This window comes from Coffea arabica, chromosome 6c (genome assembly GCF_036785885.1).
Source record: "Coffea arabica cultivar ET-39 chromosome 6c, Coffea Arabica ET-39 HiFi, whole genome shotgun sequence".
Classification (NCBI taxonomy): domain Eukaryota; kingdom Viridiplantae; phylum Streptophyta; class Magnoliopsida; order Gentianales; family Rubiaceae; genus Coffea; species Coffea arabica.
The window spans coordinates 37,179,414-37,202,120 of record NC_092320.1 but is presented as its reverse complement, the minus strand read 5'-3'; the positions used below and the strand labels follow the sequence as shown (position 1 = coordinate 37,202,120).

The following is a 22,707-nucleotide window of genomic DNA, read 5'->3' as shown; positions in this document are numbered from 1 at the left end:
ATTGCTTGCTGAAGCTTAAAACTTTTTCAGCATGAAATTTTTCCAGAACTTGCGTAATCTCTTGCTAAGTTTTAGCCTTTTTAGATGTTGCAGCTATGTATGTCGTTGCTTAGTTTAGAGTTTTGATGCCTGGTGGATAAGTTTAGATCAAGATTGTGCATCTGGACTAGAAATAGGCATTTGTCAATGAGAATGCAGCAAGCTTTTGGTTGCAGAAAGCTTCATACGTGAATTGCAGAAGTAATGAAGTCTTTAGTTCTCGCTGCATGCATGAAATAAATTCTGATTTTTACACTTTGGCCCCCAAGTCTCCCTTTATTACACTATGGCCCTACAAACTTTCAATGCTGTCAATTGGGTCCTTAAATTAATTGCAAATAGGTCCCTGAACTTTATTTTTCCTTTAATTTTGACCTTCAAATTTTGTCAATGTTTGCAATCAAGTCTTGTATTCTTTTGACTTTTTGAATGTGGGTTGTCTATATGATTTAATTGATTCAATTTCATGATTATCTTTTGATTAAAATGATGCCTTGACTTTTTTATTATTTTGGAGGGCAAATAAATAATTTCTCCTCATTAGGAGTGCCAATTCAAGGGAAGTACACCCTAATCCCTTATTTCTTACTTTATTTGACTCTATGTGCCCTATGTGACTTCACATGTTTAATTTGCATGCCTCTTGGATGTTTATTTATTTATTTCATTTATTTATTTATTTGCTTTATTAGTTTTAGCTTTGTATATCTATCATTTGAAAGGCACTTGAATGCCAAATTTGTAATAGTTAGGGATCTAATTATTTTATTCCTTTTCCCTCTTTTAGATTGTAGTAGGGTCTCCCTAATGTAACATCCCGAATATTAGGAGGTTGTTTGTGAAGAAAATAATAAAGTATATTTCTTCGGGTTTGATTTAAAACCTTATTTCGTTTTAAACGACTAGAAACCCTAATGTTTTAATCAAAAACCCTAGTTTACTTGTGACTAAACGGTTTCTTAAATCTTTCATATTTTACTAGAGATTCTAATGTTAATTATTGAAATTGTAAATTCCTCACGTTTTCTTAAAAAATTTCCTTTTATTTGAAAATTATTATTTATTAAGGCCCTACTACCCAATTGTTCAACAATAAGTGCAGATGAACCTGGAAATAGGGTTTTACACTTCGGTTTCAAGATTTGAGCAAAATTAGGGTTTTCACGATTTTTCGCCGGATGAATTTTCGGTACTGACCAAGGATCAATTTGGTGATTAAAAGTGACTTTTAAGTGAAAAATCATATGTGAGTAGTAGCAATGATATAAGGTTAGAGTATGGGAAGAAAAAAAAAAACAGTAGTACGTGAGTTTTTAAGAAAAACGGCGCGAACCGGCGGGTCCCGCGCACTACCGGTTGAACGTACCACTTGACCACCACTTTCTTACCATACAAGCTTATTGACTTTTGAGCAAAATATCTTCTTGTTTGGCAGCTGCTTTGACCGAAAATTTGAGGCTAGAAAATAGCAAGGAAGAAAGAGAAAAATGAAAGGTGGTGGTGGCGACAAGTGTCGCCACCCTAGAGTTTCTTGGCCAAGTGATTAACTAGCCTTCTTAAACCAATTTTCTGCACTTTCCTCTTCATTTTTCCAGCAGCTGGTCGACCAAGAGGGAGAGAGAAAGTGAGAGCAAGAAACAATTCCTTCTTCTTGATTCTAACCAACCAAGTGACAAATTAAATTTCTAAACCGATTAAACTTACCTTTGAGTGATTAGTTAGTGATTGTTGGTGAAATTTTGGAAAGAGAAAGCTTGGGCTACACTTGGTGAACTCTAATCAAGGTAAGAGGATGATATCTCTCTAACTTTCTGTGAGGACCTAGTCCGTTCGTACGTTGAGATTAGGGTTATTCATTATTTTGTACGGTTAAATTAAGGTTTTAGGGCTAAGGAGAAACCCTAATCTCGGCCAAGATTGAAAACCCTAACTTTGCTTACGATAAAACCCTAGTTTATGCGGTATTCTAGTGTGTGTTTTGGCACAAGAAGAAATAGGATTCGTTATAGTTTACAGAGGTTTAACAAGTTTGAAAATGGTTGGCAAACTCTGGATTAGCAAACCTCTAGTGTTACAATGTTAGAAAGCTTAAGTGGAGTTTTATTTATCGCCCGTCTTTTCCACATTTTTTTTATTAGAAAAATTCTCCAGGATAATTTTCATGAGTAAATATGGGTTTTAGATGATTTTTCTAGTATTGGTTAGATTTTGAGAAATTAAGAACGTATATCGGACGTGGGACCCACTAGTGCGAAAAGTTCGGAAAAATTCGGCCAATAAGGTTAAGTTTCGGATACTGTTAAAAGTTTATCGGGTATTAAGAGATAAGTAGGGTGTGTGAAGTGATTGATGTGAGAGAGAAAAGAATGATAAGGATGCATTTAATAGAGTGACACATGTCACTTTCTTATTGGTTGAACTTTTAAGAATTACTATTCATTGTCTTGACTTATTTGACCAAGGGATTAAATATCCAAAATTCACCAAAAAATCACCATTTTTCTCTCCTTGTTGGCCGGCCACCTTGAGCAAGAAAGGAAGGAGATTTCTTCAATTTTCAAGCTTCTACTTGGTGCAAATCAACCAAAAACATTTGCTTCCATCCATTTCACTCCATAAAATCCTATCTTCTAGTGTTAGTGAGTGTAGAGGTGAACTTTGTTTGAAGGATTAAGGTGCCCAACATCCTCCTCTCTCTTGGTTCTTGGTAAGTGAAGCTTCAAACACCTTACTACCTCTAATGATACTTATTTTGTGCTTAATGGGGGCATGAGAGAAGGAATATATGATTTGTTTCTTGATTTGGTGAAGTTTTCCATTTTATGATGATTTTTCTGGTTTAATTGGATTATGATGGTGTGGTTGTTGGTGATGATTGGCAATGGACTAAAATGACTCTAGTGGGTGTCAAAGGTGGATAAATGCAACCAATTTTGGATTTGGTGTGAAAACTGAAAAGTTAGGGTTCTTAAATCCCCAATTCTGTCCGGTTTTGGATCATAGGGTTAGAGGCCGAATTTGACTTTGCTCAAAACATGAAAGTTGTAGGTTTTGATGTGTTTGAGGTGCCTGTAAAATTTCAGGTCATTTGGATTAGTGTAGAGTGAGATATGACGAAATTACTGTAGCTGTTCTGCTTTGATCAGAATGCGAAAACTGCGATAGTAATTGGCCATTTTGACTGGAATTGATTTGAATTTTGGAGTTGGTTTCTTCTGATGAAATGTAGCTGGATGTCTTAGGTAACTTATGCCTTTGGAATTTCGGCATTTGGACTTGTATGGACTGAGATATACCGATTACAGTTTTCTGCATTTTGCAAACCTGTTTTGGTAATTCTGGATTTGTATTTTGCATATTTGACCTAGTTGTGCTAGGATTTGGACTGAGTGGCCTTCTACATTGTTGTAGCCCTGTTTCTTAGCTTCGAAACGGTGGGTCTTACACCCCCATCCGATAACCGTAGTGAATTTGGTGCCATTACCGCATATTGAGGTCAAATACGGTTTGTGATTCTAGTACGTTTTTGGAAAGTTTATGGCTGGAACTTTGGCTTCACATTTGACTGAGTTACAAGCTGTTTGGGCTTCCGACCAAAACACCAAACTTATAGCCCTATATCAGAGCTTTCTAACGCCCTTGGAATTTCATGAATCGGATTTATAAAACCTGAGATATAGCCGAGCAAACAAGGCCTGCCCGTGAAAATGACCAGAAATCTGTTTTGGTCGTGATGACCAATTTCCGTTCCGAATTTGGATTGCCAACCTTCATGAAAGTTGTTCCATTTGGAATGAACTATCTAACTGCCAATTTTCAGCTCTTTTGACCATGTGTAGCATAGAAAACAGTTTGCGCTCAAAACTGACCATTTGTGCATTGGCCAGATTTCGTAAGTGATTGTGTTTGGTTCATTTGGGACTAAAGCCTCCAGTTTCAGTTCTAGATGTCTTCATAACAGTTGTTGTTCATCCTTTAAGCTTCGATATGGCATCTCATACGCCTTAATCCGATGTTCGTAGCTCAACTTATGAGTAAACTAGAAACGAGTGTCAAATCTGCCGTTTCCGCTAACGGCCGTCTCCGTTTCCGTTCGTCATATTTACGTGCGCGCCTGCCGTTTTTGCCGTTTTGCTTGTTTTAGGCACGATAATAGTCGTTTGCGATATTATGTGACACAATCTTCTATTTCAGACGGTGGTGAGCTGGGCGGAACTGGTGGGGCCCACTACTAGCTGTTCATTTCGATCCGACTTCGTACTTTTGCTATTTCAGTTTCTGTGTAAGTATTCAGGCCAGTTTGGTGTGTTTTCTTTGCTATGTGTTTGAGATATGTGAAAAGGGCACTTAGGCGAGGGTGTACTTTATCGCACTCGACCTAAACCCTAATTTGAATGTATAGTTGTACTTGGCATATGTATATGAACCTTTTGGAACCAAAACCCTTGAGCTTGTGGCTCGGGGCGACTTTCGAATAAAGTTTGTGAAGTTTGCAAAGTTTGTGATTTTGAATAATTTTGTGAAGTTTGTGAGTTTGGGGCGAACTCTTGACCTGGTTGGACTATTCGAGCCGGTTAGGGCTTGGTCGAAGGCAGTCCAACTTAGTCTGAGGTCACCAAGTTTGTAGGTTCATGTTATGAACCAATTTTGTAAATCCGGTTCACCGAGAAGGTGACCAAGTTTGTGACCCGAGCTTGTGACTCAAGCTCAAGTTTGTGATTTCGTTCGCCCGGGCAAGTTTGTGAGGTGACTGGCCAGTGAGGGTGATAAGGTGTCGGTGGGTGAACAAGTGAAGTTCTACGGACTATTATTTGCAGTCGACGGAGTGTCGGCAGGAGATCACGCATGGCACATGAGTTGGCTTTGGAGCCACCTGTATCCTTATTATGTGATGTTACTTTTCTGCTTTTGCTTTACTCTTATTGTGTAACTGTTACGTGAAATTTATGCTTTCGCCCCTGTTTACTTACTAAGCATATAGCTTACCCCATTCCTTTTGTTTTCCTTAGCAGGGGCCGACGCGGGGACTTTTGGCTCGTATACTAGTATAGTTAGATTGGCTTGTAATAGTTGAACAGTTAGGATGTTTGTTTTTGTTTTGGTGTTTTGACCCGATACTTTTGGGAGAATGTAATTATAACTCTTTTGGGATTGTATATATTGTTTTTAGTGCTCTTTCGGACTTTAAGTTTTGAGTCCTGGCGCGAGCTAGGCAGGCGGCCCGCCGATACCCTTGGGTTCGCCCTTGGGAGAAGTGGGGTCGTTACACTTTCTCTTTCAATCATGGTTAAAGTAAGCTTAGTAGCTTGATTGGTGGTGGATTCATGGATGCTAGCATGTGTAGAAGTTTTTCCCCAATTTATTTGATGAACTAGGGCTGTGGAATTTCTGCCCAACTTGATGTATGATGCTTGTATGTTACAATTAATGTTGTATAAGATGTTTTGGTAGTGTGAGAGGTGAGAAATTGGGGAAAGTTGCACTAGAAACTACAAATTTCAGATTTCTGGAAATTCTAGCTTACATTCTGTCCGAATTTGTATCTGTATGTTAGAGGCCGAATTGGCTTTTGGTCAAAGAAGGAAAGTTGTATAGAATGGTATTTTGTAGGTGCCTGTAAAAGTTCAGCCCAATCGGAGCAACGTAGGTCATGAAAAGTCTGAAATACCCTTACTGTTTCAAATATTTCCCAGCAGTCCGTTTCATCAGTTAAGTCCAGTTTATCACGTTTTTTGACTAGGAGCCGTACTGATTTAGCTCTGGGCCAAAACATGAAAGTTGTATTATTCTGACTTAGCTTTTAAATGCCTCTAAGAACACCTGATTCGGACTTTTGTACTCTGAGATATGACCATTACAGGGTAATGCGGTTATATAGCCGACGAATTGGTTTCTGGTTTAGTAATTTGAGGATTTGACTAAGCTACATTAGGAACTGGACTAAGTGACCTTCATGAACATTGCAGCCCTATATCTTAGCTTCGAAACGGCATAGGTTACGCCTCAATCCAATAAGCGTAGCCTCGGATATGTTATTTCCACATTCGTACGTCAAATCTGTCTTGTGCTAAGTTGAATTTCTGCACTTGTCATTGTTGTGATTCTTGTTATTATGATATTGTGAGCCTATGGAACGGCTCTGGACATGAATTGTTGACATATGTGATGTTGGGTTGTGGTTGAGAAAAATAATGAAGCCTAAATGGCTGGAAAATTAGGTAAACACAAAGGGCATGCTGCCCGAATTTACGCTCGAGAACTATATAAATACACTTGCGACTTGGGTCGAATTGATATGAATAGTGCTTGAACCATCTAGGGTACTTGAGTATTTTTGTTCCGGGGTATATAAGGAAGGACTTGGCCGAACTTGTACCCTTGACAAAGGAAATAATGATTGCTCGGAGTATGTTTTCCTTATACTTTCGACTTGCATGGCATTTTCAAGTATAAATGTTACAAAGTTTTACCATTTAAAAAGCGAGCAAGTGTTTCACGACTACCATCCGAGTGAATTTCAATTTCTTGATTTTATTGAACGAAACGTCTAAGTTTCGAATCTTAGTCATGTTTCAAAGTTCTCAAACTGAGTTTTATCGCAGATTTGGACTCCGAACCCGGAGTATAACCTGAAAGTGACCAGTAAAGGCACTATATCTTTTGGTGAGTGCTTTCAAATACCGAATTGCACTAGATACTTGAACTTGATACGTGACCAATATGAGTACATGTTATATACGTGAATTGATAGGGCAAGAGTGTACTTTATCGCACTTGCCCTTACGTGATATACTTGTTTATTGTTGCAATTGACTTGATTATGATGCGCGCACTTCCTGGAATTCCAGAAACCCTGTGGCGAGTTACTCTAGTCGAGCCGGCAAGGGATTGGTCGATTGGGTAACGAACCCTGGTCTCTTGTATTGTCGAGTGGAGTGATATCTCCTCGACTAATCGGTATACTCGAGTATTACCACCCGTGTTCTTGAGGATTTTGGGCCCAGCTGGGGGTTGAACGGTGGACGGAGAGTCATTTAAGTGGTGTTCTACTGGATTGGTTACTTACTTGAAAGTTGACGGAGTGTCAACTACTACGGGATCAAGCTTCTGGTAATGTAATGGGAATTTGGCTCCTGAGAGTCATCCGTATCCTTATACTTTGGAGTAATTATTGTTTCTTTTGAAAAATTTTCTACATTCGTTCATTTTAAGATTGCTACTTGACGTGTTATTGCTCACCTTTATGAACTCTTCATGCTTGTTACTTTGCTATACCGAAAACTTGTACTTCTAAATAATGGTCAATTTGCTATTTGGAACCTCACTGGGCTTTTAGCTCATTCCACTCCATTTGTTTTCCTTTCAGGGGTACGAGTGACGCGTGAGACTTGTAAAAGACTAGCGTAGCCTTTTGTTTTGGACTTTTGACTTTTTGGTCTTGTACTCGCGCTATTCCTCGAATGGAACATGTTGTACTTGGATTGTATACGTATTGAACTAGTTGGGTGTGTTGAGACTTTGTACCTCGATTTCTATTAATGTAAATTATAAGCTTGAATTGGGAATGTTATTTATGGTTCATGGATGTGTGTACGTGACTCGATTAAGATAGTGAGTGAGTCCTGGCGAGAGCTGGGCAGGCGGTCCGCCGAACCCTTTGGTACGCCTTAGGGGGAGGTGGGGTCGTCACACCTAATGTAATAGATAGGGCTTGGAGGAGCATTCGATGAAGACCTATTGAAGACGTGTGCCTAGCTAGCAAATGTAATAGGTCCATTAGTTTAGGTTGCTTGCTATATGTTATGTGTTACTTGCTTTATTAGGTTCTTGCATCTAGTCGAGCATGCTAAGTGTTATGTGCTACGTGTTTATAAGTGTTTGACATGTCTACTTGCTTTCCATAGCCATGAATGAATGTGATGGATGAATGTACGTTTCCACTAGTCCAACGCTAGTAGGAATTTATAGAATGGGCTAGTCCAACGCTAGACCCTTAGGGATTTCTCCCGTGAGTCCATACTTGCATGTGTCACTTCATTTCATGCATTTTTTCTTAGTTTTTATCATATTGGCATGCTCCTCTAACCCTTTCCCTTTCATTTTAGGTTTTGCATCTCATGCTAGTTATAGGGATATTTGCTTGACGAGTCCCCTTTCGATAAGGGAAACGAGCGAGTGTGGCTCCAAAATAGCCTTAGCACTCTGGTTCTCCTTTCTAATCAAAGGGAAAATTAAAGTCACAAAGTTAAGAGTCCCCGTACCCGTTTTGTTTGCATTCCTCTAGGGTTCATGCATTTCATTTATTCACTATCCTATACACTTCTACTTTATATTCTATCCCTTTTTCCACGTTCTCACTTCACACTACTTTTGGACGTTTTCACTTAACTATTCACATTTTATACCATATCACTCGCACACATGCACTTTACGTTATTTTCACATCATCATTCTTTACTCACCTTACCTTGTAAATACATTTGCACACCTCCACTTACATCCTATTATTTTTTATTATTATTTTTCTCACTTCACACAAACTTACATTTTCACATGGCATGCATTCCACTCATTTTACGTCATTTAGGATTACGTGTGACCTCTCCAAAGGGTCATTATTGGGCTTCACAATTAATGTGATTGGCACCACTCAACCTTTGAAGAGAAATTCTCCCCATGTCCCCCTAGGTATAGGGTTTGCATTCATGTAGTACATCCAAATGTAATAAATTCTTTGGTTAAAACAAGAAAATCTTTGATTAAATCACGCAACTAGCCTTGGCTAGGTCGAAAGGGTGCCTTGAATTTTTATCCTTGCCTTCCCCTTCGTCAAATGTGACTTCCGAACCTTTTTCGTTGGTTTACGTGGACTAGGAGTCGTTTAAAAGGGGTTTCTTACTACTTTTTTCTTTAAATTCATTTTTAGGTGACTTGGTACACCTTAACTCATTACCAAGTGGCGACTCCGATTTTTATTTAAAAAAAAACCCTTTTTAAGCTATAATTTTGGGTCAAATCGTCGCATTCTCAAAACCCCCATTGAGGCCCACTTTTCTTTTAAATCAAAATTCATTTTCCAACCAAAAATCGAATAAAAAATACATTTTTTTAACCCTATTTATTTATTTATTCAAAAAATGGGGCGCGACAGTCTGAGTTTTGAAAAAACTTGAGACAAAGAAATGGACACCAAATACTTACCTGCAAACTGGCTGCAAATTATTCGAGCGACTGACGCTTTTGAAAATGAGGACTGACCTCCTTTAAAATGGGACTGACCCAAGCGAGCAAGTTAAAACGGGACTGACCCGGACAAGAAATTTAAAATGGGACTGACCCAAACAGAAATTTAAACGGGACTGACCCGAACAGAAAATTAAAAGGGACTGACCCTAAACAGAAAATTAAAAACGGGACTGACCCGAGGGGACTGACCTCTTTTGATGAGACTGATTCGGACGAGAAATTTAAAATCGGGACTGACCTGAGACAGGAAAATAAAAATCGGGACTGACCCGAACATGAAATTTAAAACGGGACTGACCCGAACAGGAATTTAAAACGGGACTGACCCGAACAAAAATTTAAAACGGGACTGACCCGAACAGGAAATTTAAAACGGGATAGACCCGGACAGAAATGTAAATGGGATAGACCCACGGGATAGACCCGGACAGAAATGTAAATGGGATAGACCCGGACAGAAATTTAAATGGGATAGACCCACGGGATAGACCCGGACAGAAATGTAAATGGGATAGACCCGGACAGAAAATGTAACAGTCCCACCTTCCCCTAAGGCGAACCAAAGGGGTTAGCGGACTGCCTGCCCAGCTCTCGCCAGGACTACAGATCAGTTGACGTCGATCTAATACGTTCCGGAACACACCAACGCGCGCAAACAAGTCAAAATCACAAAATAAAAAAAACGAAAATCGAAGCCGATGATGAACAGTACTGGCCATGTCAGAATCCGGAGTTCAACCAAACATCAATCCAACATATATATACATTGAAATTCAACAGTTACAACCAAAGTGGCATGCCAAAAACTATTCATCAAGGATATACATGTTCGGTTTGCCAATCAAAAGAAAATGAACCCAATACACATTAGGGTTTCATTTAAAGAGCTATACAAAAGACATTTACACTAGCTCAACTTGGCAATCGACTATCCAGTCCAATCCCAAAAGTAATTACATTCCTGTAAGGAAAACAAATGGAACGGAGTGAGCTTACGCCCAGTGAGCGACTATCACATAAGCAACAAAGATCACATAAGCATAATCTTTCATTTCAAGTACACAATTAAGAAGTAAAGCAAGTCGGTAAAAGGATACGGACGGCTCTCAAGAGCCCATTTCCACGCTTACATTCTTGATCCAACCTCATTGACCCTCCGTCAATGTTTAAGAATACCCGACCGTAGACTTCACTTCACTTCCATTCCTTCCACCCAACATACCCCAACCGGGCCCGCACTCCAATCAGTAGCTTTTGGTAATACTCGAGTTTACCGGAATCAAGAGTCTTATTACTACAAGATTCCCCAGTACAGTGCCCGAGGCATGTCAATTTTCACGACCAAGCCCTCGCCGGCTCGATTCAATTGACTACCAACGGGGTTGAGCTCAGTAATACAGTAAGGCCGTTGGATATTCGTCCAAACGACACCAAATCAGGTTTCCATGAAATGGAATTCAATAACTCATATATCAAGTTCAGTATTACAGTGAAACGGTAAACAGTCATTAACAGTATCAAAAGGGGTGAGGGCGGTCAAGTACACCCTCACCTTAACCACTTCCAATGGCCAAGTAAGCCTTCACAGCATCACAATCACATATATCAAAGCCACATTGTAAACATTCATGTGAGTAGTACACTCACCAATCAAGTAAATGATGTTTCATGCACCGTCGTCAAAAGTACGTCGTGAACCACCGTTACGCCCTAGAACATGCAAACAAGTACAATGAGACTCGATAATGAGTCATAAAGCATTGCCAATCACAACCCCAATAGGGTTTCATAAGCATATACAAGCATTAAAGGAAACCAAAAAATTCGGAAATGTAACTAGCTTTGGCCTTGAAAAAATGGTTTTTGTCCTCATGTTGCGGTAATGGTACCAATTTCACTACGATTATCGGATGAGGGTGCAAGACCCACCATCTCGAAGCTAAAAGACAGGGCTACAACATCATAGAAGGTCACTCAACCCAGTTTTGAGTGGAAACAAGTCAAAAATGCAATATACTACATCAAAAACATAAAACAGATTCACCAAAACGCATTCTAGCGGAAACATCATAACTCAGGCTCTACAAGTCCAAATCCAGAAATTCCAAAACCAGCTGAAAGCTAAGAAATAGGGATACAATAATGTAGAATATCACTCTGTCCAATTCCTAGCACAACCAGGTCAAATATGCGAGATACTAAACCAGAACCACAATAACAGGTTCACAAACTACATTCTGCTGTAATCAGTACAACTCAGTCTATACAGGTCCAAATTCAGATATTCCAAAGGCATATGGTAGCTAAGACATCAAGCTACATTTCATAAGAAGACCTCAACAACCAAATCCAAAGCAATTCCAGCCAAAACAATCAATTTCAAACGCAGTTCTTTCATTCGGATGAATCCAGAACAGCAATAGTAATTTCGACTTATCTCATTCTACACTACTCCGATTGATCTGAAATTTTGTAGGCACCTCTAAAATGTCATTCCCTACAACTTTCATGTTTTAAGCTAAGGCCAATTCGGCCTCTATCTAGGACCTAAAATTTCAGACAGAATGCCCCCTCAAGAACCCTAGTTTTCTGAAATTTCTTCCAAACCAGAAATTGGTTGCAAATACCAATCATGTACACCTACTAGAGTCATTAACCATCATTTCCAACCATCATAGATAGCCACAACATCATGATCACATTAAACCAGAAAAATCACCAATAAATTGAAAACTTCATCAATTCATCCAAAACCAAGAAATAAACCACATATTTCATCACTTTAGCTCCCATTAGGCACAAATTAAGCTTCATTAAGTGTAGGAGGAAGTTCAATCACCACTCACCTAGTAAACAAGAGAGGGAGAGTTGTTGGACACCTTAGCTTCTCCAAACACTTCACCAAACAAACCACTAACACCTAGTGAAGGGGTTTTATGGAGTAGAAACTAGTTTAAGCAATTGTTTTGGAGGATTTGCACTAGATGGATGCCAAACTTTGAAGAGTTTTCTTCCTTCCTTTGCTCAAGGTGGCCGGCCAAGAAGGTGAAGACAAGAGTGAATTTTTTTGTGATTTTTGAGATATTTAATCAATTGGTCAAATAAGTCAAAAAGGTGAATAGTTGTCATACAAGTGTAACCACTCTTATGGTGACAAGTGTCACTCCATTTAAAGCATCTCTATCCATTAGTTCCCTCTCACATCAATCACATGTCAACCTCTACTTATCTCTTAACTGTGAGAACCCGTATTTCCCTAATATTTTTCCTAGGGTTTTCCCCCTTAATTGCATGTTTTCTGTATTTTTTGGCTTAGGAATATTTCTTGGTGGATTTTATGAATAATTATAGTTTTTAGATAATTTTTCTAGTATTGGAGAGTTTTTAGAAAATTAAGAATATATAATGGACGTGGGACCCACTAGTGCGAAAAGTTCGGAAAAATTCGGCCAATTAGCTTAAATTCCGGATACTGTGCAAAATTTATCGGGTGTTAAGGGATAAGTAGAGGATGTGAATTGATTGATGTGAGAGGAAAAAGAAAGGATAAGAATGCACTTATGGGGTGACAAGAGTCACCATTTCATTGGATTTGACTTGATGACTTACTATTCATGTTTTTGACTTTTGACCCAATTAGTTAAATATCTTAAAAATTACCACAAAATTCACTCTTTCTTACCTCCTTATGGCCGACCCTCTCTAGCAAGAAGAAAGAAAAAAACTCTTCAAAGTTTAGCTACTACTTAGCTCAAATCAACCAAAACAAGTGCTTAAGTTATTTTCCACTCCATAAAAACCTTCTCTTTGGTGCTAGTGAGTGATTTGGTGAAGTTTTCTTGGAGAGCTAAGGTGTCCTACAACTTCCCCTCTCTTGTTTACTAGGTAAGTGATGCTTAAACTTCCTCCTATACTTAATGATGTTTAATTTGTGCCTAATGGGAGCTAAAGTGATGGATTATGTGATTTATTTCTTGGTTTGTGATAAATTGGTGAAGTTTTTATTTTTTTGAGGAATTTTCTGGTTTAATGTGATCATGGTGTTGTGGTTGTTTATGATGGTTGATAATGAGGGGTTATGGCTCTAGTAGGTGTGAATTATTGATAAATGCAACCAATTTTGGGTTTGGATTGAAATGTGAAAAGTTAGGGTTTCAAAATCCCCTTTTCTGTCCGGTTTTGTATCATGTGGTTAGAGGCCGAATTGGCCTTTCCTTAAAACATGAAAGGTGTAGGTATTGCTGTGCTTGAGGTGCCTGCAAAGTTTCAGGTCATTTGGAGTAGTGTAGAGTGAGATATGTCGATTGTACTGTTGCTGTTCTGGGTAGATCAGAATGTGAAAACTGCACTTGTAATTGACCGTTTTGGCTGGAATTACTTTGGATTTGGATGTTGGTGTCTTCTGATGAAATGTAGCTGGATGTCTTAGCTACCATATGCCCTTGGAATCAATGCATTTGGACCTGTATAGACTGAGTTAGACTAATTACAGCATAGTGTGATTTGTAAACCTACAAATTACGGTTCTGGTTTGGTATTTTGCCCATTTGACCTAGTTGTACTAGGAATTGGACTGAGTGACCTTTTACAATGTCGTAGCCTTGTTTCTTAGCTTCGAAACGGTGGGTCTTACACTCTCATCCGATAATCATAGTGAATTTGGTGCCATTACCGCAAAATAAGGTCAAACCCGGTTTCCTTATCAAGGCCTAAGTTAAAGCCATTTCTTAATTTCTGGTTTGCTATCATGCTTGTATATGTTTATAAAACCCTATTGGGGTTGTGATTGGCATTGTTTTATGGCTCGGTATCGAGTCTCATTGTATTTGTTTGCATGTTCTAGGGCGTGACGGTAGTTCACGACGTATTGGTGATCGTGGTGCATGAAACACCACCTACTTGGTTGGTGAGTATACTACTCACTTAAATGTTACGATGTGGCTTTGTTATATGTGAATTTGATGCCTTGAAGGCTTATTTGGCTATTGGAAGTGATTGAGGTGAGGGTGTACTTGACCGCCCTCACCCCATTGTGATTTCATTCATGACTGCTTACTGTTTTACTGAAATACTGCACATGCTATATGAGACATTGAATTACTGTCATGGAAAACTGATTTGGTGTCGTTTGGACGAAGATCCAACGGCCTTACTATATCACTGAGCTCAACCCCGTTAGGTAGTCAATTGGATCGAGCCGGCAAGGGCTTGGTCGTGAAAATTGACTTGCCACGGGGACTGTACTGGGGAATCTTGTAGTAATGAGACTCTCGATTCCGGTAAACTCGAGTAATACCAAAAGCTACTGATTGGAGTGCGGGCCCGGTTGGGGTATGTTGGGTGGAAGGAATGGAAGTAAAGTGATGTCTACGGTTTGGTACTTTTAACATTGACGGAGGGTCAATGAGGTTGGATCAAGAAAATAAGCAAGGAAATGGGCTCTTGAGAGCCGTCCGTATCCTTTCACTGATTTGATTTACTTCTTATTTGCATACTTGAACTGAATGGTTATGCTTATGTGACCTTAGTTGCTATTGTGGTAGTAACTCACTGAGCTTTAGCTCACTCCGTTCCATTTGTTTTCCTTACAGGAAAATGATCATTTTTGGAAGATCATACTTGTTGGTTGCCAAATTGAGCCATGTATATGTCTATTTTGAATAGCTCTTCGCATGAAACCCTAATGTGTATTGGGTTCATCTTTTGATTGGCAAACCGAACATTGTATAACCATGATAACTAGTTTTGGCATGCCAATTTGGTTGTAAATGTTGAATTTCAATGTATGTATATGTTGGATTGATGTATGGTTGAACTCCGGATTCTGGTGTGTCCGGCATTGTTCATCATCGGCGCGTTTTCATTTTATTTATTTTGTGATTTTGACTTGATTGCGCGCGTGGGTATGTTCTGGACCGTATTAGATCGACGTAAACTGATCCGTTAGTCCTGGCGAGAGTTGGGCAGGCAGTCCGCTAACCCCTTTGGTTCGCCTTAGGGGAAGGTGGGGCTGTCACAGGTGGTATCAGAGCCTAGGTTTGAATTAGCCTGGGTGTTATAGGACTGCTTGATTTGAGGATTTGTTGTTTATGGCCTGTAAGCTAATATTTATGGTTAATTGTTCTTGTGGTGTAGGATAGCCGGACAGGGTGACTCTAGTGCTAGTCCTTCGGGAGTGAGACCTCGCAGAGCACTCCCCGTGATCCCATATCAGATACGGCCAGGAGGGGCCGTTATTCGTTGGAGCCCGTCTGACCGTCTCCGACGGTGCGCGTGTAAAGAGAAGTATGCCTATCCGAACGCACTAGTATTGGCACTGGCGAAGGAGCGTAAGGAGCTAGCGGATGATAACACTAAGTTGGAAGCTGTGGTTGCTACGTTGGAAGCTGAGGTGACTCAGGTTAGGGCAACCAACGAGAAGCAGGCGGCACGTATCAAGGAACTAGAATATGACGTGCTCGAGGTCGAGGATAGAGTTGATGACCTATACGACCAACTGAGGGAGGCACGAGAGCGCGAGCTCAAGCGAGCTCGCAAAGTCAGGGGTCGCGCTGAGGCGATCCTTAATCTGTGTGACGATGGTCTTGAGGAGTCCAGGGATGAGGCTTCGTATGCGGGGGCTGAGGCGGGGGAGGAGTCTACCCCGTCGCCTGGATCCCAAACCCCGGCAACTGACCAGGCCTTGACTTCTAGGCTTCTTTTGGGATAGTTGGTGGTTTTGTATGTATATAGGGATAGGGATAGCGCCTTAGCTAACCGTTTTGGATGTAGGGTTAGCTACGTGTAAATCTCTTTTGATAGGCCAATCCTCGGGGGGATCGTTTATGTACGTATGTGCCTTGGCTGTATTTGACTTGACTGATTGTATATATGTGTGTGGCTTGTATATATGTTTGTGATCATGTTTGCAATGTATAAATATGTGTTAGCGTGAAAGTTTAAGTGTTACTTACATGCTTTGCTACTGCTTTGGTTTAGTACTCTTGCCTAGACCAAATAAAACTTATGGAAGGTACACGAAGTGGTCGGGGACGTAGGCGCAGAACTAGACAACCCACACCGGTTAGGGGTACGGGGGAAACCTTGACGGGACCCGATCTTGAACCACAAGCCGACCCCACTGTGCAAATAGCTGCTGCTATGCAGCATATGACAAACCTACTCGTACAAGTAGTGCAATAGCAGGGCCAAAACCCAAACCCTAACCCTGGGAACCCCGGTAACGACGTCGAGAGCGAGGATAGAGCTCTCGAACGTTTTCAAAAGTTTTCCCCGCCAAAGTTTGTTGGGGGACCTGACCCTGACGTTGCTGAGAAATGGCTTGAGAAAATGGTTGATATATTCGCGGCCCTACACTCCCCTGACGAACGGCAGGTCACTTTTGCTGTGTTCCAGCTTGAGGGCGCGGCTCGATCCTGGTGGAACGTAATTAGACAGAAATGGGAAAGGGAGCAGACACCCAGGACTTGGGTGAACTTCATTAGAGAGTTTAATGCAAAGTTTTTCCCTCCTCTAGTCCAGGAGAGGAAGGAGGACGAGTTTATTAGGCTCCGTCAAGGGGCTCAAACTGTGGCGGAATATGAGAGCCAATTCACCCGCCTGTCCAAGTTCGCACCTGAGCTGATCATGACTGAGCAACGACGGATTAGGCGCTTTATCCAGGGGTTGAACGTTGAGATTCAGAAAGACCTCGCGGCGGCTCAGATCTGTGCTTTTAGCAAGGCTGTGGAAAAGGCTTAGCGAGTTGAAAGTGCGCGGTTGCAGGTCCGAAACTTCCAGGCGAAGAAGCGTGGCTTTCCTGGGAGTACTTCCGGACAGGGTGAGAAGAGCACTCCCTCTAAATTTGGACGAGGAACGGGAGGTGGTCAACAATCTGGTTCAGGCAGAGGTACTCCATTCAGGGGTGGCCAAGCTGGGCGAGGACCGAGGGGAAATGCTCAGAGTGGCTCGGCTTCAGCATCTCGCGGTCCCTGCGGGCATTGCGGGAAGTTAAACCACAACGAAGATAACTGCTGGAGGAAATAGGGTAAATGTCTGCGTTGTGGAAGCGCAGACCACCAATTGGCTACTTGCCCGGTCCTGAAACAAGATGGAAAAGGAAGCCAACTACCGCCGAGGACCAATACTGGACCAGCCAAGGGAGATGGGTCCAAACCTAAAGTGCCAGCTAGGGTGTACTCTATAGAGCCCCATCAGGTCCCAGAGTCTTCGGAGGTCGTAGAAGGTACGATCCCTATTTTTCACCGCTTTGCCGAAGTTTTAATTGATCCTGGTGCCACTCATTCGTTTGTTAACCCTGATTTCATGTGTGGCATCGATATAAAACCTGCTAGTTTACCATATGACCTAGAAGTTAGTACACCTACGGGGAATCAACGTTTGGTGACTAATATGGTTTATAAGGATTGTGATGTATGGGTAGGTGAAAGGAGATTTTTAGGAGACCTGATTAGCTTGTCCATTAAGGGGTACGATGTGATTCTGGGTATGGACCGGCTAGCCAAATATAACACCCAATTGGATTGTAAAACGAAAATAGTAGAATTTCGCATTCCTGGCGAGGCAACCTTAAGATTGGATATAAGGGGTAGGTTAGCCTCATCTGCTTTAATTTCGGGCATCCGAGCTAGGAAACTGATAAGTAGAGGGGCGCAAGGATTTTTGGCCTTTTTGATTAATACCCCTATGGATAAGTTAAAAGTGGAAGACGTGGCCGTAGTGAGGGAATTTTCGGATGTATTCCCTGATGAGTTAGTAGCCTTACCTCCGGAAAGGGAGATAGAATTTCGAATAGACCTGTTACCTGGAACCTCACCTATCTCAAAAACCCCTTACCGAATGGCGCCTGCAGAACTTAAGGAGCTTAAGTTGCAATTGCAAGATCTTTTGGAGCGGGGATTCATTCACGAGAGTGGGTCTCCTTGGGGAGCTCCTGTCCTATTTGTGAAGAAAAAGGACGAAACCTTGAGGATGTGTATTGACTACCGGGGGCTGAACAATGTTACAATCAAGAATAAATATCCACTGCCCCACATCGATGAGTTGTTTGACCAACTGCAAGGAGCAGTGGTCTTCTCGAAGTCGGACCTCCGACAAGGATATTATCAGTTGTTAATAAGGAAGGAGGACATTCCGAAAACTGCTTTCAACTCAAGATACGGGCATTACGAGTTCGCCGTTATGCCCTTTGGACTGACTAATGCTCCCGCCGCCTTCATGGACCTAATGCAGAGGGTTTTTAAACCCTATATGGACCGATTTGTCGTTGTGTTCATTGACGACATTTTGGTCTACTCTAAGACACGCGAGGAGCATGAGGAGCATTTGAGTGTGGTGTTGCAGACTTTAAGGGAACATAAGTTGTACGCCAAGTTTAGTAAATGCGAGTTCTAGTTGGAGAAAGTGGCATTCCTAGGGCACGTAATCTCCCACGAAGGTATTTTGGTGGACCCGACGAAGGTAGAGGCCGTGACAGGTTGGAAGAGGCCAGAAAATCCCACGGAAATTCGCAGCTTTCTAGGGCTAGCTGGGTACTACCGAAGGTTCATTAAGGATTTCTCCAAATTAGCAGGACCTTTAACTGACCTGACAAAGAAGCATGGTGGATTTATTTGGAACGCCCGATGCGAGACAAGTTTTCAGGAATTAAAGAGAAGATTGACTACGGCTCCGATACTGGTCTTGCCAAATGGAGTGGACGGGTTTGCGGTGTACGCCGACGCATTGCGAGAAGGTCTTGGGTGTGTCTTGATGCAGAACCGTAATGTAATTTCTTTCGCCTCTAGGAAATTGAAGCTTCACGAGCAGAACTATCCGACTCACGATCTGGAACTAGCCGCGGTTGTCTTTGCACTGAAAAAGTGGAGGCATTACCTATATGGGGTGACCTTCGAAGTGTATTCGGATCACAAAAGTCTTAGGTACCTTTTCTCCCAGAAGGAATTGAACATGAGACAACGGCGATGGATGGAATTTCTGGAGGATTACGACTGCACAATCAATTACCATCCGGGAAAGGCAAATGTGGTAGCAGATGCTTTGAGTCGTAAGGTGCAAGTAGCAGGGTTGATGATTAAGGAGTGGGATTTATTAGAATCCGTATGCGAGTGGAGACCCTGTCTTGGGAGCCATAAGGTGATATTTGGCAATGTTAGGGTGACCTCCGCTCTACTGGAACGCATAAAAGAGGCGCAAGGTGAAGATGTGATGGTACGGAAGTGGAGAGAGAAAGTGGAAAAGGGAGAAACTACGGACTTCAATTTGAGTCCTGAGAGCATTTTGAAATATCGAAACCGAATAGTGGTACCGAAGGAGGAATCGTTGAAAACGGAAATTCTGGAGGAAGCTCATCGGTCCAAGTATACAATCCATCCAGGTAGCAGCAAGATGTATCAGGACCTGAAAGGAACCTATTGGTGGGACAATATGAAGAGGGAAATCGCTCAGTACGAGCAGAACTGTCTCATTTGCCAACAGGTGAAAGCAGAGCATCAAAAACCATCGGGTCTGTTACAACCCTTGGAGATACTCGAGTGGAAGTGGGAAAACATCACCATGGACTTCGTTTCAGGTTTACCAAGGACGCAAAGAGGACATGATGCCGTTTGGGTGATCGTGGATCGATTAACCAAATCGGCCCATTTCTTGCCGGTGAACATGAAGTATTCAATGGACAAGTTGGCCCGACTGTACATGGACGAGATAGTAAGACTACACGGTGTGCCTGTGAGCATCGTCTCTGACCGGGATCCACGGTTTGTATCTCGGTTTTGGCAGAAGTTTCAAGAAACCTTGGGGACGAAACTTGTAAGGCCCAAAACAACCAATGCAAAGATCATAAACGAAACAATAAGTAAATAAAAAGGAAAGGATTGCAAACCAATTAACTACCCAACTCCTCTTGAGCTTGTAGATTAATTGAAACAAGCTACTTCAAGTTGATAAATTACAATCACTCTTGTGTACAAAGGAAGGTTCACCTCCTCCTTGCCCCAAGCAGTACTCGGTCAAGCCAGGACGTTTTACTATCCCTCAGGACAACCCTCACAGAGCTACACTCATGAAAGATTCACTCACAAATGAAAAGCTTACAATGAACCTCACACCACTAAGACTACAAATATTCTTTTTGGAGTATTTTCTCACTAAAATCTCTCTAGATATTTTGTATCTTCAGTGTGCCAAAGTTATTTGAAGTATCTGACCAACCACTATTTATATAGGACCAAGAAAGAGCCTCATTAAAGCTTCCAACGGATAGAAAGTAGCTGAAGAGTCAACTAGCCGTTGGAGTGTCGGACGTCCGATAGCCCTGTTTTATGCGTCCGACAGCAGGCAGTGAGTTTCAGAGATTTTCTTCAATTCTTTCGGACGTCCGGTGCAAGCTCTTTATGCGTCCGACAGCAAACAAACAGATTTGAGAAATTATCTTGTTTCTATCGGACGTCCGGTAGAGACATATTCAACGTCCGATAGATCCGATAGTTTCGTCGACTTCGAAGGATCCTATCGGACGTCCGAAGCATGCGTCCGAAGTTGTGCAATGATTATCGGACGTCCGATCCTGACATCTTGAGCGTCCGACAGCTTCAGCATACTTTGTCATCTTTCAATTGTACTTGATCATGGAATCAAATAACTTCATAACTGAAAATATATCTTGAAGAAATATTAGTATCATCCATTTGTTTTGTAAACATCAAAAGATAGGGATCAAGATCAACAAAACTCAATTTGAGTACGACCTATCATCCTCAGACGGATGGCCAGTCAGAACGGACGATTCAAACTCTCGAGGACATGCTACGAACGTGCATTCTAGACTTTGGAGGCAACTGGGGTCAGCACATGACCTTGGTAGAGTTTGCGTACAATAATAGCTTCCATTCGTCGATTCAAATGGCTCCGTACGAAGCCCTATACGGACGCAAGTGCCGGTCGCCGATTTACTGGGACGAAGTTGGTGAAAAGAAAGCTCTAGACCCAGTAACTATTCCATGGATGGAAGAGGCTCAAGAGAAGGTCAAGTTAATACGGCAACGAATCCAAATAGCTCAATGCCGCCAAAAGAGCTACGCGGATAACCGAAGAAAAGATTTGGAGTTTGAAGTTGGAGACCATGTATTTCTCAAAATCACACCTTTACGAAGTATCACAGCGGGCAAAGGAAAGAAACTTCAACCGCGGTACGTCGGACCCTACAAGATCCTGCAGAGGGTAGGAGCGGTCGCGTATCGATTGGAACTGCCATCCAGTGTCTCTCGAATCCACGATGTGTTTCACGTTTCAATGCTAAAGAAATATCATCCCGACCCATCCCATGTCTTACAACCGGAGGAGATTGAAGTAGACGAATCGCTTGCCTATGAAGAGAAACCGGTCCAAGTGCTCGATCGAAAAGTCAAAGAGCTCCGCAACAAGAAAATTCCATTAGTAAAGGTGCTTTGGAGAAACCATGGGTAGAGGAAGCTACCTGGGAAGTGGAAGAGGAAATGCGAAAGAAGTATCCAAACCTTTTCGGGAATTAAGGTGAGAAATTTCGAGGACGAAATTCTTTTAAGGGGGAGAGAGTGTGAGAACCCGTATTTTCCTAATATTTTTCCTAGGGTTTTCCCCCTTAATTGCATGTTTTCTACATTTTCTGGCTTAGGAATATTTCTTGGTGGATTTTATGAATAATTATAGTTTTTAGATAATTTTTCTAGTATTGGAGAGTTTTTAGAAAATTAAGAATATATAATGGACGTGGGACCCACTAGTGCGAAAAGTTCGGAAAAATTCGGCCAATTAGGTTAAATTCCGGGTACTGTGTAAAATTTATCGGGTGTTAAGGGATAAGTAGAGGATGTGAATTGATTGATGTGAGAGGAAAAAGAAAGGATAACGTTGAGATTGAACGTTGACATTAGGCGCTTTATCCAGGGATTGAACGTTGAGATTCAGAAAGACCTCGCGGCGGCTCAGATCACTGCTTTTAGCAAGGCTGTGGAAAAGGCTTAGCGAGTTGAAAGTGCGCGGTTGCAGGTCCGAAACTTCCAGGCGAAGAAGCGTGGCTTTCCTGGGAGTACTTCCGGATAGGGTGAAAAGAGCACTCTCTCTAAATTTGGACGAGGAACGGGAGGTGGTCGACAATCTGGTTCAGGCAGAGGTACTCCATTCAGGGGTGGCCAAGCTGGGCGAGGACCGAGGGGAAATGCTCAGAGTGGCTCGGCTTCAGCATCTCGCGGTCCCTGCGGGCATTGCGGGAAGTTAAACCACAACGAAGATAACTGCTGGAGGAAATAGGGTAAATGTTTGCGTTGTGGAAGCGCAGACCACCAATTGGCTACTTGCCCGGTCCTGAAACAAGATGGAAAAGGAAGCCAACTACCGCCGAGGACCAATACTGGACCAGCCAAGGGAGATGGGTCCAAACCTAAAGTG

The 22,707-nt window shown here is 41.7% G+C and overlaps 1 protein-coding gene across 1 annotated transcript in view; it reads right to left on the bottom strand.

Annotated features, from left to right (window-relative positions):
• LOC140008746 (uncharacterized) overlaps positions 1 to 22,707 on the bottom strand; it is a 101,531-nt gene that overhangs the window by 49,841 nt on the left and 28,983 nt on the right. The window lies entirely within an intron of this gene.